Below are 19096 nucleotides of genomic sequence, written 5' to 3'. Positions count from 1 at the left end.
AGGTCCCGAAGTGTAAAAAAGAGTTGGTGTTTGAGGTCTAATATACATACGCTGATCCTCCTTTGAAGTGGGAGAAGTTCCTGGAGGTTTCTCTTTAAAGTGCTCAGGTTTCCTGTCTCTTTTGTCCTGACTCCAGTCCTACTACAGGGGTTATGCAAACCTTGGTGTGAAGGCGGGACACAGCCGTTTCAGGTGGGAGTGGGGCTGTGCCTAACTGTGCTCTCCCATTTCATGAGTGATGGCCCATCCAGACACACCTAAGCTCTCTAGTGTGTGTGGCTGTCTAGGAGCAATACACAAAGAGCAATTGCCAGCTACATATTGTCATTTGACCCAGAGAGGGGCTTCAGGAATTAAATGGCTTAGGCAGGAAAATAACAATTTTCTGAATTGGCATTTTCTGAATTGGCATTTTCCAAATTGTAATTCAAAATATGACTTTCCAATAAAAGAGGATTTTTCTTTAAAATTAATACAGCAAACATGAACTGGTTACCTGTTCCAATTTGAAACTTATCCTTATCAATTAAATTCAATTCAATACATCTTTATACGGAATCCATAAAAGCCCAGATCAAAATACCAGCACAAAATGATTACATTAAAAAACACATTTCAGAATATAAAAACAATTAATAACAGGGACTTGTAATATATGGCATAATCAGAAATGTAAATATTCATATTATAAAAGAGAGTCAATATGTAAAGCGACCACTCATTTAAATGCCCTATCTCCATTATCCATAACAATAGAGTGTAAATAATAACAATTTAAGTTAAAATATGTAAACAAGTAACGACTCCACACAATATGTTAAAATACAATAAGATCTAGGCAAATAGCAGCATGATATATTAAGGTGCAGACAAATATAAGCTATATATGAAAAACCATGGAATACAAAGCCACAGTTTCTACAGAGCACCGCCTAACGTTTGAGCTTATGGTTCTCAACAGATGATAGCTAGATGTGATCAGACGAGATCAAGTGTTTTTAAAGGGTACTCATTGAGGTGCGTGAGCAAACTGCGGCCTTCAGGAAAGAACTTGCGGTAAAGGTTAAGCCTACACTCTTAAGATTAGGAATTTCCATGTAGGCTATTCTGAATTCAGCAAATGCCAGTTGCCTTAACAAAAGGAATCGGGAACTGTTTAGTATATTTCAAATAAAATTTGCAAAAAAATAAAAAGTGTAACATTGATTGGTTACTCTGATTACCACAAGGCTGGGCATTTGCTCAAGATTAATATTAAAGCCTATAGGGAAGCACAATAGGTATTTTAAAGTGCCTGCCCTGGGGCGAAACAGCAAGCTTCTCTCTCAGCAGCTTAAATCCAATAAGAGATAGCTGGATGGCAAGTGAGTAGGGGGACAATTGGCAGACACCAAAGACATATAAATTGTGACTGACGACTTCGCAAGTTCTCTTTCATGTCTTGAGTTACTATATTAATCGTATAGGGCCTCCTGGAGGGTTTTCTTAGTTATGCCTTCTATATTGTATGGGTTCAAGAAAATGTGATCAAGATTCACGCTGGTCAGACTATTTCTGACGGCAGCAAGCCACGGTATATCTCCACCCGTGTCACATTTGAGGCAGTCCACTATGATTTTTCTAGTTAGCGTCGCTGCAGGGTTTTTTTGTAAAACTTTTAGCCAAAATATAGCTGGGTGAGACCTAATATGGTGCACAGACATAATATCGACTCCAAAATATCGTTTGGACAGAATATCGAGTTGTAAATATCGTTTGGACAAAATATCGACAGGACAGAATATAGACAGCCAAAATATCGTTTTTAAGGTAAGTGAAGTAATATCGACTGTAAATAATATAGAAAGTGAAAATATCCAAGTATATAATCTAGATAGTAAAAAATATCGTTTTTTAAATAATATTTAATTATTTATAGTGTTTTTATGTTATAATATGTGTGAAAAGTGTCATTTTATGTTATAATTATTTTTAATTGATGTTTTATTTTAAATTATTGTGTAATTTTATTCTGTAGCGGGTTGTGGGTTTATAGGGGAATAGGGTGGGAAGTAATTTAATTATAATTAATTAAATATGTAAATTTATTAATTGGTAGTAATAATTAATTGATTGGTAATTAAATAATATTTGTTAATTATTTAAAATTTAATTGGTAATTAATTTAATTTAATTGATTAATTGCTAATTATGTAAATGAAAATAATATATTTCCTGTAGCGGGTTGTGGGTTTATAGGGGAATAGGGTGGGAAGTAATTTAATTATAATTAATTAAATATGTAAATTGAATAATTGGTAGTAATATTTAATTAATTGCTAATTAAAAAATATTTGTTAATTAATTAAAATGTAATTGGTAATTAATTTAATTTAATTAATTAATTGCTAATTATGTAAATTAAAATAATTTATTTCCTGTAGCGGGTTGTGGGTTTATAGGGGAATAGGGTGGGAAGTAATTTAATTATAATTAATTAAATATGTAAATGTATTAATTGGTAGTAATATTTAATTAATTGTTAATTAAAAAATATTTGTTAATTAATTAAAATGTAATTGGTAATTAATTTAATTTAATTGATTAATTGCTAATTATGTTAAATTAAAGGGGTATTTTTAGGGTTCAGGGTCAGTGTTTGGTTTTTGGGTAAAGGGGTATTTTTAGGGTTCAGGGTCAGTTTTTAGTTTTTGGGTAAAGGGGTATTTTTTGGGTTCAGGGTCAGTTTTTAGTTTTTGGGTAAAGGGGTATTTTTAGGGTTCAGGGTCAGTTTTTAGTTTTTGGGTAAAGGGGTATTTTTAGGGTTCAGGGTCAGTTTTTAGTTTTTGGGTAAAGGGGTATTTTTAGGGTTCAGGGTCAGTTTTTAGTTTTTGGGTAAAGGGGTATTTTTAGGGTTCAGGTTCAGTTTTTAGTTTTTGGGTAAAGGGGTATTTTTAGGGTTCAGGGTCAGTTTTTAGTTTTTGGGTAAAGGGGTATTTTTAGGGTTCAGGGTCAGTTTTGGGTTTTTGGGTAAAGATTTTTTTTAGGGTCAGTTTTGAGTTTTTGGGGTACAGGGGTACAGTGTAAAAATAAAGTAAAATTAAATTTACATTAATTTAATTTAATTAAATTAAATTAAATTAAATTATATTAAAATAATTTTAAATAATTTAAATTAAAAAAATTATTATATACTTACCAATACTTACGTTGTAATGGTAGTGCGTTGTAAAAGTTGCGTTGTAACGTCATATATCCACTGTTGCACTCTTTGGAGTGGGAATAGTAATTTTAACCCCTATGCTATCCAACGCTTTCCCTACTGTTGCACCCACTGGAGTGGGAATAGTAATTTTTACTCTTTTGTATTTGTACGTTAATAATATTGGCTATTATTTAATAAAATTTTGTTACTATATATATATGTTTTAAGAAATATGATTAAAAAAATATAATTTTTTTACTTTCATTAATTATTTAATTATTAAAAGTTATTTTAGGTATTGTTAAGTATATTTTAGTAATTAATTTTTTATATTAATGTAATTAAACATTGTTTTTATTAAAGTCGATATTTTTTACAACTATATTTTTGTAAACGATATTTTTAACTCGATATTTTTGTACTTACCTGTTTGTAGATAGAAACTCGATATTTTGTTGGTCGATATTCTGTCCCTCGTTATTATTTCAGTGATCCACCTAATATAGTCTTCAATATAATGCAGTTGTAATGCCTTGTGTCAAATAAAATTTGAAGAAGAAATTGGGGCAAAATTGATTTTCTTCTCCCTGATTACTTCTACTTTTTGCATAACCTCAAACTTCTGCGCCATAAGTTGCCGTCGATATGCACTGTGCTTCATAAATTTTAACTATTGATAGCACTACCTCAGTTCTTTTTGGTTGCGGGAGGCATACAATTGAGTTAATGGCCCTTATAAATGTACTCCTGCTGTGGGCCAGATGAGCTGCCCAGGTACCAATATCTGAGAATATTAGTCCCAGGTATGGAAAAGTGTTAGTGCTATCCTTATTAAATGTAATAAGGTAACCCCAAATGTTATCTTGTGGGAGAGGTAGGCATGTGATAGTGAACATTTTAATTTCAAAGTCTTTCACTATCAGGTCATGTAAAACTTAAAATTACTTGGCCTACGTTTTAACTACATTGCACCCTGCCCTAGGTGCTGCTTAAGACTACCTTAGGGAGACTTATATGGATTACAAAGGAAGGGTTGGGCCTATCAAAAGTTGTATTCTGCCAGTTTTAAACTGCACACCCAGGCTGCAATGGCAGGCCTGAGGCATGTCTAAAGGGCTATTTAAGTGGATGCCATAATCAGTGCTGCAAGCCCACAAGTAGCATTTAATTTTCCAGGCCCTGAGCTCAAGTATTACCAATTTAGTAGGGATTTACAATGAATTTAAATATGCCTAATGGGTGAAAACCAATGTTACCATGGTTTAAGGAGTGACCACACACACGTTAGCACTGGTTAGCAGTGGTAAAGAGTCCTAAGGCCAACAAAAACATGATCAGAAAAATATGGAGGAGTAAGGGAAAAATTCTGTAGGAAGACCACTCTAAGGCTGACAGGCCACTGTAATTCACAAGTTATAGTTATTTCAAGTAACTGCAACTCACACCCTCTTCATACACAGTGTTGTCATCAATGATGTAATTTCTAACCCTGGGCGTAGTTCGCGAAGTCTAGCTATGCGTAGCTACGCGAAGTGCACTTCGCACTACGCAAGCTACGCGTAGCTACGCAAACTGCGTATTGCGTTAGGGAAAATGCTGTTCCCACTGATTGCACAGTGCCGGATGCTTGTCCGCATTGTGCAATCATTGCAAACGGCATCTTGCACAGTGCAAGCGGTCATTTTCTGCCGCTCGAGTAGATGTGCACTCGAGCGGCATTTTTCTCATCGTGGACTGGTAGTTTCTCAGCGCGAGCGATTGCGAGCATACGCAACCACTCGCAATGAGAAACCTGACCTCCCCGCGTTGAGAATCTTGCTGGAAGGTTTATTTTCCACGCTGCGATCGGCAACTTGATGTTGCTGATCACGAACGAGGAAAAAGTCTCGCCGGGATGTCATTTTGCTTGTTCGCGGTCGCCAACTTGACGTTGAGGACCGCGAGCAATCAAAAAAGGCCCGCTACGTGTTTTTGCACTGTGCTACATGCAATTCACGTAGCGCGTAGTTGCCCAAACTACACAAACTACGCGAGCAGAGCGTAGTCCTACGCACAGGGTTAGTAATTTCATATGTTGTATTGATGTTTTCAATACTGTGATAGAATATTTCATGAGTGATGTAATAAATGAGGTCATATACAATGCATGGCATGGTTGTGAATAAAACCTGCGGCCAGGCCCTGCACTAACCCCCTGCGGGCAGCAAAACCACGAGCCACACACAGACTTTGGTGGTGTGTGGCATGGATTAGCCACAGACCCAGCCATCCATATGAGTCCAACCCACCATAGACAGTCACACTCTACCTTATTTGCTATGGTTTGGAGGACAGTACCCCCAAAATATACCTTTAAATTGGCCTTGAATTGGATTCATGTGAGATCCGCACCACAGACTAAATACCTAAGTAGAAGCAGTGGTGAAGTGAGCCTTTTAACAGATGAAGCTCCTAATGTGTGTAAATGCCCTGCATGTTGAACACCTTGCATGCCAAAGCGAAGTTCCACAATAAGCACAAAGCATGCAAGGTGCTCATCTATGGCCTAATAAAGTGACAGCATGTAATAACACAACTAGGAAGCCCCAACAGGCTTCGTGTGGAGGCAACAACCAGATTAAATACTCTAGGCCTCTCACATAAAAGCCTTGAAGGTTCTCCAGCACTATACTTGCAATTTAAGGTCAAAGCCTATCAGGCCTCCTTCCCATTCTGCTAGAGCTCAAACTTTTCATCTACAAATCATCCCTAGAAGCAGATACAAAGCAGGGCTGATAGATGCTTCTGGGCATTAGTGCCCTCTTTTGGAATAACATTTCCATGGACAACTGCAACACACCCACCCTGATGCTCTTCAGAGGAAAACTCACAACCCAACTCTTCCATTGTGATACAGAACCAACAACAACACAGTCTATCCATCACCGACACAGTGCTTTGGCCTCGAGGGATCTATGGAACCATGTCCAAAGGAAGATACTACAAAATGTTTGACAATATACATGCCATAGTCGCTTGGCCAAAGTCACAGATAAGCACAATGACTAGTGAGGGACTTAAGTAGCTACAACTCCTGAATGAACTCTGAAATCAAATACTTGACAATGTACATGCTTTAATATCTTGAACAAGAACACAGGCAGTCAGTGTGTGGCTATGAACCTAGCTCCTGACCACTTTCGCCAGCTCCCAGAAGTAACTGAGTTTTGCCGTGAACCCTAGATAGGCCAACACACATAGACATTGTCTGTAACATATTTATGTCGGTAGAGGAGGTAGCTATCTTTATGGCACCCCAGCACTTCTTCTAGTGAAGGATGAAGTTATCTTTATGGCACTTCAGTCCTCTTCTTGTAGTGGATGAAGGTATCTTTAAGGCACCCTGGTATTTCTCAATGTAGAGCACAACATTACTTTAAAATGGTACCTCAGCACTCCTCTTGACATACTTTGTTTTGCCCAATTCATCCTGGCTTATTCACAACTGTTGCAACATTCTTTTTTTCCAATATATCATGTCAGAGCAACTTCCTATATTCCAAATCCTCCTTCTTCCCTCATTTCCTGTTTACATACGGAGATCGAATCATCAGTGCCCCGCATCACAGTTCCAGGAACTTGTAGAGGATGAAGTTATCTGTATGGCACTCTGGCACTCCTCTAGTAGAGCATGTGTTATCTTGATGGCACTCTGGTTCTCCTCTCGTAGAGGATGAATTAATGTTTATGGCACTCTAATTCTCTTCTCCTAGAGGATGAAGGGGCATATTAGCAACAAATACCGATATTTATCGCTAAATGTGCTTAGCACGTTTTTTATTATCGCTGTCTATCGCCGGATATTATCGCAGAGATAACATGCTATTAGCAACGTTTATCTCTAATGCGATAAAATATCCGACGATAGTAGCTCAATGCGTGAATATCGCTGGAAATCCGGCGATATTCAGGCATTAACGCTAATGGGGACTTAACCTGAATATCCACCTCCCATTGGATATACAGGTTAAGTCATGGTCTGAGTAGGAGTTAAGTTCTGGCAATAATTGCGCTTAGCGCGACTTTTGTAATCGCACAATTTGCCTTGCTAATAGGCGATAGCTGTGTTGGCGACTACTTTCAATCGCTAAAGGGTGGGTACGCCCACTTTGCATGTCATTAGCGATAAATATCACTGACATGTAAAATGGGCCCCAAACTGGTCGCTATCACATAAAAGCTATCGCTAACTGCTGTTAGCGACAGCTTGCTAATAGGGCGATACATTATTGCCGCTTTAGCAGGAAAAGTCCCACTTAAGTGGCGATATGGCCCTTGCTAATATGCCCCGAAGGTATCTTTATGGCATTCTGATTCTCTTCTTGTAGAGGATGAAGTTATCTTTATGGCACTTTGGTTCTCTTCTCGTAGAGGATGAAGTTATCTTTATAGCACTTTGGTTCTCTTCTCGTAGAGGATGAGGTTATCTTTATGGCACTTTGGTTCTCCTCGTAGAGGATGAAGTTATCTTTATAGAACTTTGGTTCTCTTCTCGTAGAGGATGAAGTTATCTTTATGGCACTTTGGTTCTCTTCTCGTAGGGGATGAAGTTATCTTTATGGCACTTTGGTTCTCTTCTCGTAGAGGATGAAGTTATCTTTATGGCACTTTGGTTCTCTTCTCATAGAGGATGAAGTTATCTTTATGGCACTTTGGTTCTCTTCTCGTAGAGGATGAAGTTATCTTTATGGCACTTTGGTTCTCTTCTCGTAGAGGATGAAGTTATCTTTATGGCACTTTGGTTCTCTTCTCGTAGAGGATGAAGTTATCTTTATGGCACTTTGGTTCTCTTCTCATAGAGGATGAAGTTATCTTTATAGCACTTCGGTTCTCTTCTTGGAGAGGATGAAGTTATATTTATAGCACTTGACATCCCTCTAGTATAACATGATGTTATCTTTATGCACTCTGGTTCTCTTCTCGTAGAGGATGAAGTTGTCTTTATGACACTCCAGAGCTTCTCTAGTACAGCATGATGTTAACTTTATGGTACCTCAGTACTACGCCCATAGAGGATGACATTATCTACTGGACCTCTATGGACAGCGTCCCAGAACCATCTCTCGCTGCTTTCCTCAATAACGACTAGTTCGAATGAGATCCCCACACACCCTTTGGATCTCTCTCTCTCTGCAGATGCAGATCTTTTGCTAGTTTCATAAAGGATTGAAGAAATACCTTATACAGCCTCATCACTCCCTTGTCACCTGTGAGATCCCCCTCTCCATTCCTTACTCTAGCAACAACTTTGTTGCACCAGACCCACACTGTTGGAACTGGCCCTTTTTGCAGGGTCAACCCCAAACTTTTTGCTTATTCCTCCCTTATTTTTCCTAACCCGTGGCTGTTGGCAATAGGACTCTGCGCACTTTACCACTGCTGATCAGTACTAAAGTGCATATGCTCTCTGTGTAAATTGTTATTCTGATTGAATATACATGTTTGCCATATTTGTATAGCCTAGAAGTCCCTAGTAAAGGTCATCGAGTGTGCCAGGGCTGGTGAGGACAAATGCTACTAGTGGGCCTGCGGCACTGATTGTGCCACCCTCTTGAGTAGCCCTAAAATGGTGTCTCAGGCCTGCCACCGCAGTGCCTGTGTGCAGTCTGTGAACTGCCATGTCCTTCTGGTCAGTGTCCCCACTGACCAGGCCTAACCCTTCCCTTTCTGTGCACATTGGTCACCCCTATGGAAGGCCCAAGGTACCCCCTTGGGCAGGGTGCAGTGTATGTGAAAGGTAGAGCATGTACTTGTGCAGGTGACATGCTCTGGTAGTGAATTACAGCCATTTTCGTTTTTCACTGCTGCAAGGCTATCTTGCTTCATAGGCTAACATGGGGGATGCTGGCTACAGTGGCTACCAGCATTTCTTCCCATAGGAACAAGATAGGACATAAAAGTCTGGTATCCCTGAATTCAGAATTTAAAATTTAATAACACATATTTTAGGAAAGGTGGTTTTTAACTCCTGTGTTTGAGAATAGCACTTTTAGAAAGTTGCTGTTCTCTTGTCTGACCTTTCTATGTGCCTTGGCCTGTTTGTGGATTGACTGTCTGGTTTGAGAGTCACAGGGGCTGGGGATTCCCCAGGAGGCTGGGCGAGTCAACCCTAGGCTGAATGACTACATTTGCAACTTGAGTGGTGGGAGGAGTTAGCACCTGGCCCTGAATAGGACTGTGCCCGCCCCCCACAGTGCTGGCTCCACCCCCTGTGGTGCGTCTGATGTCTCTGCCCTGCACTGTTAAAGGAGAGAAGGAATCATGTCAACAAAGTGCTCCATGGCTGTGCTTTCCCTCCACAATGCTGGCTCCACCTCCTGCTGGGCGGCTGACGACCCTGCCCCTCTCTCTGAAAGGAAGGGAGAGGCCAGGAAAACAAAGTGCTCAAGGAACACCCAGACTGGTTCAGACCGGTCACAGAGCCCTCCTGCACAAAGGGAACAAAGCCTTTTAGGGGTATAAGTACAGGACCCCTGACTACAGAAAATTAGATCATCCTGGAATCAAGAAGGAACCTCTGCCAAGGAGAAAGCTGAAATTGAAGAAGGAAGATTGTCCAGCTGTTGGTCTGCTGGATTGCCCTGCTGTTGCTTTGCTGCCAAGGAGAGGGGAAGGACTTTGCTTTGTGCTGTGTCCCCTTGCTTGAAGGAATCTCCAAGGGCCTGAGAAGAGCTGGCTCCCTGTTCTGCAGTCCCAGGAACAAAAGGACTTTACCCCCAGCTTCCCCTGAGCTCTACTGAGAGAGTTCTATCCTTCCTGTAGTGCTTGTCCCATGTGTAGTGCCTCTGGAAGTTGTACCTGTGTTGGGAAGCTGGAAACTAAGCTTGAAAGACTTTTCTACAGAAAAGTTATCGCTGCACCGCTTGCTTGCGGACCGCATCACGTCGCTGCGAGAGTCATTGCCGAAGCCATCGCATCGAGGAGCTGCGAGAGAGAAGATCACCGCTGGTCCGCGCATCGTCGCCCCGGAGATCGTCGCAACTCCAAAGATAATTGCATCGTACCTTTGCGAGAACAAACTTCCTACGGAACGTACGCACCGGAATCCATACAAGTGGCCTTCCTCCCCATACAGACCGGATTTGTCGCAACACGCCCACTGCTGCAGCGGGGCTGTTGCAGCGGGGCTGTTGCAAACGCCTCCCCAGGGTCTCAGGAGCAACGCATCGCTTGTTTTCCACCGCACCAGCTTCTGCTTTTGGAACTTTGTCGCAACTAAAGGTACTGTGAGCTAAACGTGACGCAACTTTTCACGTAACTGTGGATTATTTTATCGCAACCTAAGGAATTTTTATCGCAACCTAAAGAACTTCATCGCAACCTTAAGAACTCTTTTGAAACCATATTCTTGAACTGTGTATGTTGGATTTTTGTCGTTTTGTTCTTGTGTAGTTTAGATTAAATACCTTTATTTTTTCTAAAGTGTTGTGGAGTCAGTTTGTGGTGTTTTCACTGTGTTACTGTGAGTTTTGGTACAAATACTTTACACATTGCCTCTGGTTAGCCTAGACTGCTCGTGCCAAGCTACCTAGAGGGTGAGCAGGTGTTATCTCAGAGGGTTTCCTCCTTACCCTGACTAGAAGCAAGGGTCCCTATTTGCACAGTGGTACCTACCCCTGCCAACTAGAGACCCCCATTTCTAACACACACAAAACAATATACAAAATAAAATCAGGGGGTTACACTTGCTTGGTTGTCACCGTGCGTGCTGATCTCAACACCTAGGGGACAGATGTACGACCCTCAGTGTTTGCGACTCGCAATTTGTGAGTCACAAATACTAATGAACAACAATGTCTGAGACACTGTTTGCGATTCCTGAATGGGTTGCAAAGGATTAATATTCATGAGGCAGGATGCATTTTGCGACCCATGGGGAATGGCTGGCACTCACAGGGATGGTGGCCTGCTGTTTTTTTGTTTTGGGATTTTCATCAAGAGCTCCGGTCCCAGTGCAGTACAGGCCAAGTTGAGATTGGCACTCCACTGTTTCTTGCTCCTAGCCATCTTCCCCCTGCCCATTCCTTCCTCCCCTTGGGGCACAGCTGCCATGTGCCCCTTTCCCTGTCCAGCTTATACCATCAGAAGAGACCAGACTTTGACTTCAAAGTACAGAGCTCTGCTGCTGAGACAATTGGTTGGTGGACACTCTAGGGGCGACCAGTACCCAGGACATGCCAACCCTGGGTCTGGGTGATGGGGCTGTGCCCACCTGGCCAGGTACAACCTGTACCACAGGTACTCCACTGTGGAACAGCTTATGCACCGACTCCTCTCCTGTCTCAAGGTTGTGTCTCATATTGCAAATTAACAACATGTATATATAATTTGTGCGAATACTTATAGATAATCCGTCTGGCTGACGATGTTCTTTAATCATTAAACACGATGTTTTCTTATTAACCTGCATTTCAGATGTCAACAGCCGCTCTTACTGTTGTCTGAAACTGGGCGTGAAATAAAATTAAAAACCAACTATTGATCAGTTTCCGGAGTCTTTGATATATAAATGAATCCTGGATTCCACGACCGCTTTGGAACCCACGTGCTTTGACTGTTGTTAGATCAAGAATTTCTGATACATCCGTGAAACACAATTCTTTGTCAGCCTGCTCTTGTTCTGTGAGTTTTTTTATTTTTATTTCATATCTGCAGAGCAGCACTAGTTTTATTAATTAGATGCAATATTTGAATCTGTTCTTTCCGGAACATGGAAAAAATATTAATTCACATTATTGCCAGTTGCTTGAAGAGCAAATACAGAAGCAGAAAAGTAATAATGCGTTATATTTACAACTCAGCAAGTCTCATCTTATTTTCCCCAAAGGGGGTGTCGCTTGCGTCGAAACCGCTGAACAATTTGGGAGATGCAATCTCACAATGTCCCTGATGACGCAAGAGGGTGGCGGCCGTCGAGGTCACGTGCACTCCAAAATGTGTCATTCGCAAACCATAGTATAAACAGTGCTTTAAATGAGCCGGTACTGTCCGGTACGGAGTACCAGCACTTTTTTATTTTGAAAGGGAGAGTACCTGCACTTCTCAAGAGAAACAGCAATAGGTTTATTTGAAGAGTGCCGACACGTCTCAGAAATGAACAGGTACTCTGGTATAGAGTTCCTGCACTTCTATTTTTCCATTTCAAGTACTGTGTATAAGGGTCTATATTTATGTCAAATCAAAACAAGACTATGCATCTTTTCAAACTTTTGAATATTTCCGGGCATTTGTATACAGAACCAATGGCGGAACGTAGCCTCTAACGTAATGGTCGCCCCTAATGCTGACCTAAGTCTGGATGTAGTTCCCCCTGGATATTGGGGGGCTGCGAACTGGGAGGAGCCTGAGGTTACTGACGTAACAGGCCTTCCTCCAGATCAGCAGGAGTCCAGCGGTGTTGCTGTCGGCTTAAGAGGCCTTGCATCTCTCCTGAAGAAGGCCTTGAAGGAAGCCTCTCCCGTGGTTGAATCGTTGCTTGTCTGCTTGATGGAACAACCCCTCTCTCTCACCCCCTCACCCCTCCTCACCTCCCCCCTGTAGGGATGACAACACCGCAAAGATAGGTGGACGGGATGTGCTGGTATTATCACATTCACTCCTACCAGGAGTGGAGGCACGCGGCACACAGGACCGCCTACCCAGGCTTTCATTAGGATCAGAAATTGCTCCCTATAAAAAGTGGCCCACATTTGCAGATTGTGCCTATTCGCAAAACACTGCTTCAGTGTTTCAAGTATTATGAAAGGTGGGGGGGATCTATAAAAGAAGCATGTTTTCTTAACTTCACTGAGATAAAAAAAAAAATCAAATGGTGCCAGGACTTTTTTGCACGGATTAGTTCATAATGGTGAACCACACCTGAATATAAGTGAGGCCACTTCTGCTGAGGCTAGATAAACATAAGAGGGACCCTGAGAAAATAAGTCCAAGGGGAGCATCCCACCAGGGAGGAAACTACTAGACAACATGTAAGGGAATCCCCCAGACCATAATAAAAATAGGACCAAAGTTCCACAATATTAAAAAATGTCCACCCACAGAACAGCTTAATTAAATGTCATTATTTATTTTTCATTATTCAGTATTTTTATAAGTGTCTTTATTTGGGAATTTAGAAAAGATATAAAGTACATTACATATATAAATTCATTTGATAAAAATACAGGAACCACATTGCAAAAATCTAATTTAGTTGTTGTATGACTTTATTCGATATAAAAAATATCATAAAAGTATAAACAGACCAATTTCATCACTTTAGGACAATCCAGTGTTGGGAGAGAAAACGGTATCTCATTGTCATACAATCAATACACAAACGACATTCGTCTTATTTAAGAACAAGTTATACAAAATATAAAAAATCCTTAAAATCTATACAAAGATAAAAACAATTCATATACCATAAAAACCACAGTGTAAAAGGGAGACCGTACTTTTGTTCCTGGTTCTTAGCACTATTACCCCTCAATAACTTGCTTCTGGTTAACCAGGCACAACCCAAGTATTTAGCTGTCCCACAAATTGTGCTATGGGAGGATGTGTCAGTTTTTAAAATGCGCAGTACCTCCCTATAGTTCTTGGCTCCCAGGTTGATGCATACGGGTTTTAGCCATTTTCTTCTCGCGTCTTTGTATGCCGGACAGGCAAGAAGAAAGTGAGGAATAGATTCAGGGGGAGAAGCACAGCCAGGGCACATGCTACCTTTCACATTATTAGGATTCCACCCTACTGTGAAATCATTGAGTGGGAGTGTTCCGAACCTCAACTTCAGGTATAATACCCTTTCTCTAAGAGATTCAATAAAATCAAGAAAGGGCTCCAGATTAGAGATGGGCTTGTGGTCTAGGAACTGCTCCTTCAAAGTGCCCCGCTTGGAATTTGATGTGGCTTCTAAAGTGACCCACTCTCAATAAGCTTTCTTAACTGCCTGTTTTGCCGGCGTGGTCTGGCTTTCCCATGCCTCTGCTAATGCAATGTCCCCCACAAGCTGTTTCAATTTGAATATCCGATTGATCTTGTGGCCCGAGACTAGTCGGAATAATTCACTCGGAAGCGTAATTACACAATTCTGCGGTCCTTCTCAGGCACACCCAGAATAATAGAGGGTGTAGCCTTGCTATTTCGTTGATTGGGGGTTTCCCATAATCATGAAGAAATACCTTATACAGCCTCATCACTCCCTTGTCACCTGTGAGATCCCCCTCTCCATTCCTTACTCTAGCAACAACTTTGTTGCACCAGACCCACACTGTTGGAACTGGCCCTTTTTGCAGGGTCAACCCCAAACTTTTTGCTTATTCCTCCCTTATTTTTCCTAACCCGTGGCTGTTGGCAATAGGACTCTGCGCACTTTACCACTGCTGATCAGTACTAAAGTGCATATGCTCTCTGTGTAAATTGTTATTATGATTGGATATACATGATTGGCATATTTGTATAGCCTAGAAGTCCCTAGTAAAGTGCATCGAGTGTGCCAGGGCTGGTGAGGACAAATGCTACTAGTGGGCCTGCGGCACTGATTGTGCCACCCTCTTGAGTAGCCCTAAAATGGTGTCTCAGGCCTGCCACCGCAGTGCCTGTGTGCAGTCTGTGAACTGCCATGTCCTTCTGGTCAGTGTCCCCACTGACCAGGCCTAACCCTTCCCTTTCTGTGCACATTGGTCACCCCTATGGAAGGCCCAAGGTACCCCCTTGGGCAGGGTGCAGTGTATGTGAAAGGTAGAGCATGTACTTGTGCAGGTGACATGCTCTGGTAGTGAATTACAGCCATTTTCGTTTTTCACTGCTGCAAGGCTATCTTGCTTCATAGGCTAACATGGGGGATGCTGGCTACAGTGGCTACCAGCATTTCTTCCCATAGGAACAAGATAGGACATAAAAGTCTGGTATCCCTGAATTCAGAATTTAAAATTTAATAACACATATTTTAGGAAAGGTGGTTTTTAACTCCTGTGTTTGAGAATAGCACTTTTAGAAAGTTGCTGTTCTCTTGTCTGACCTTTCTATGTGCCTTGGCCTGTTTGTGGATTGACTGTCTGGTTTGAGAGTCACAGGGGCTGGGGATTCCCCAGGAGGCTGGCCGAGTCAACCCTAGGCTGAATGACTACATTTGCAACTTGAGTGGTGGGAGGAGTTAGCACCTGGCCCTGAATAGGACTGTGCCCGCCCCCCACAGTGCTGGCTCCACCCCCTGTGGTGCGTCTGATGTCTCTGCCCTGCACTGTTAAAGGAGAGAAGGAATCATGTCAACAAAGTGCTCCATGGCTGTGCTTTCCCTCCACAATGCTGGCTCCACCTCCTGCTGGGCGGCTGACGACCCTGCCCCTCTCTCTGAAAGGAAGGGAGAGGCCAGGAAAACAAAGTGCTCAAGGAACACCCAGACTGGTTCAGACCGGTCACAGAGCCCTCCTGCACAAAGGGAACAAAGCCTTTTAGGGGTATAAGTACAGGACCCCTGACTACAGAAAATTAGATCATCCTGGAATCAAGAAGGAACCTCTGCCAAGGAGAAAGCTGAAATTGAAGAAGGAAGATTGTCCAGCTGTTGGTCTGCTGGATTGCCCTGCTGTTGCTTTGCTGCCAAGGAGAGGGGAAGGACTTTGCTTTGTGCTGTGTCCCCTTGCTTGAAGGAATCTCCAAGGGCCTGAGAAGAGCTGGCTCCCTGTTCTGCAGTCCCAGGAACAAAAGGACTTTACCCCCAGCTTCCCCTGAGCTCTACTGAGAGAGTTCTATCCTTCCTGTAGTGCTTGTCCCATGTGTAGTGCCTCTGGAAGTTGTACCTGTGTTGGGAAGCTGGAAACTAAGCTTGAAAGACTTTTCTACAGAAAAGTTATCGCTGCACCGCTTGCTTGCGGACCGCATCACGTCGCTGCGAGAGTCATTGCCGAAGCCATCGCATCGAGGAGCTGCGAGAGAGAAGATCACCGCTGGTCCGCGCATCGTCGCCCCGGAGATCGTCGCAACTCCAAAGATAATTGCATCGTACCTTTGCGAGAACAAACTTCCTACGGAACGTACGCACCGGAATCCATACAAGTGGCCTTCCTCCCCATACAGACCGGATTTGTCGCAACACGCCCACTGCTGCAGCGGGGCTGTTGCAGCGGGGCTGTTGCAAACGCCTCCCCAGGGTCTCAGGAGCAACGCATCGCTTGTTTTCCACCGCACCAGCTTCTGCTTTTGGAACTTTGTCGCAACTAAAGGTACTGTGAGCTAAACGTGACGCAACTTTTCACGTAACTGTGGATTATTTTATCGCAACCTAAGGAATTTTTATCGCAACCTAAAGAACTTCATCGCAACCTTAAGAACTCTTTTGAAACCATATTCTTGAACTGTGTATGTTGGATTTTTGTCGTTTTGTTCTTGTGTAGTTTAGATTAAATACCTTTATTTTTTCTAAAGTGTTGTGGAGTCAGTTTGTGGTGTTTTCACTGTGTTACTGTGAGTTTTGGTACAAATACTTTACACATTGCCTCTGGTTAGCCTAGACTGCTCGTGCCAAGCTACCTAGAGGGTGAGCAGGTGTTATCTCAGAGGGTTTCCTCCTTACCCTGACTAGAAGCAAGGGTCCCTATTTGCACAGTGGTACCTACCCCTGCCAACTAGAGACCCCCATTTCTAACACACACAAAACAATATACAAAATAAAATCAGGGGGTTACACTTGCTTGGTTGTCACCGTGCGTGCTGATCTCAACACCTAGGGGACAGATGTACGACCCTCAGTGTTTGCGACTCGCAATTTGTGAGTCACAAATACTAATGAACAACAATGTCTGAGACACTGTTTGCGATTCCTGAATGGGTTGCAAAGGATTAATATTCATGAGGCAGGATGCATTTTGCGACCCATGGGGAATGGCTGGCACTCACAGGGATGGTGGCCTGCTGTTTTTTTGTTTTGGGATTTTCATCAAGAGCTCCGGTCCCAGTGCAGTACAGGCCAAGTTGAGATTGGCACTCCACTGTTTCTTGCTCCTAGCCATCTTCCCTCTGCCCATTCCTTCCTCCCCTTGGGGCACAGCTGCCATGTGCCCCTTTCCCTGTCCAGCTTATACCATCAGAAGAGACCAGACTTTGACTTCAAAGTACAGAGCTCTGCTGCTGAGACAATTGGTTGGTGGACACTCTAGGGGCGACCAGTACCCAGGACATGCCAACCCTGGGTCTGGGTGATGGGGCTGTGCCCACCTGGCCAGGTACAACCTGTACCACAGGTACTCCACTGTGGAACAGCTTATGCACCGACTCCTCTCCTGTCTCAAGGTTGTGTCTCATATTGCAAATTAACAACATGTATATATAATTTGTGCGAATACTTATAGATAATCCGTCTGGCTGACGATGTTCTTTAATCATTAAACACGATGTTTTCTTATTAACCTGCATTTCAGATGTCAACAGCCGCTCTTACTGTTGTCTGAAACTGGGCGTGAAATAAAATTAAAAACCAACTATTGATCAGTTTCCGGAGTCTTTGATATATAAATGAATCCTGGATTCCACGACCGCTTTGGAACCCACGTGCTTTGACTGTTGTTAGATCAAGAATTTCTGATACATCCGTGAAACACAATTCTTTGTCAGCCTGCTCTTGTTCTGTGAGTTTTTTTATTTTTATTTCATATCTGCAGAGCAGCACTAGTTTTATTAATTAGATGCAATATTTGAATCTGTTCTTTCCGGAACATGGAAAAAATATTAATTCACATTATTGCCAGTTGCTTGAAGAGCAAATACAGAAGCAGAAAAGTAATAATGCGTTATATTTACAACTCAGCAAGTCTCATCTTATTTTCCCCAAAGGGGGTGTCGCTTGCGTCGAAACCGCTGAACAATTTGGGAGATGCAATCTCACAATGTCCCTGATGACGCAAGAGGGTGGCGGCCGTCGAGGTCACGTGCACTCCAAAATGTGTCATTCGCAAACCATAGTATAAACAGTGCTTTAAATGAGCCGGTACTGTCCGGTACGGAGTACCAGCACTTTTTTATTTTGAAAGGGAGAGTACCTGCACTTCTCAAGAGAAACAGCAATAGGTTTATTTGAAGAGTGCCGACACGTCTCAGAAATGAACAGGTACTCTGGTATAGAGTTCCTGCACTTCTATTTTTCCATTTCAAGTACTGTGTATAAGGGTCTATATTTATGTCAAATCAAAACAAGACTATGCATCTTTTCAAACTTTTGAATATTTCCGGGCATTTGTATACAGAACCAATGGCGGAACGTAGCCTCTAACGTAATGGTCGCCCCTAATGCTGACCTAAGTCTGGATGTAGTTCCCCCTGGATATTGGGGGGCTGCGAACTGGGAGGAGCCTGAGGTTACTGACGTAACAGGCCTTCCTCCAGATCAGCAGGAGTCCAGCGGTGTTGCTGTCGGCTTAAGAGGCCTTGCATCTCTCCTGAAGAAGGCCTTGAAGGAAGCCTCTCCCGTGGTTGAATCGTTGCTTGTCTGCTTGATGGAACAACCCCTCTCTCTCACCCCCTCACCCCTCCTCACCTCCCCCCTGTAGGGATGACAACACCGCAAAGATAGGTGGACGGGATGTGCTGGTATTATCACATTCACTCCTACCAGGAGTGAAGGCACGCGGCACACAGGACCGCCTACCCAGGCTTTCATTAGGATCAGAAATTGCTCCCTATAAAAAGTGGCCCACATTTGCAGATTGTGCCTATTCGCAAAACACTGCTTCAGTGTTTCAAGTATTATGAAAGGTGGGGGGGATCTATAAAAGAAGCATGTTTTCTTAACTTCACTGAGATAAAAAAAAAAAATCAAATGGTGCCAGGACTTTTTTGCACGGATTAGTTCATAATGGTGAACCACACCTGAATATAAGTGAGGCCACTTCTGCTGAG

The sequence above is a fragment of the Lissotriton helveticus genome, chromosome 11, assembly GCF_964261635.1.
Source record: "Lissotriton helveticus chromosome 11, aLisHel1.1, whole genome shotgun sequence".
Taxonomy (NCBI): Eukaryota; Metazoa; Chordata; class Amphibia; order Caudata; family Salamandridae; genus Lissotriton; species Lissotriton helveticus.
Note: the sequence above shows the minus strand (reverse complement) of the source record.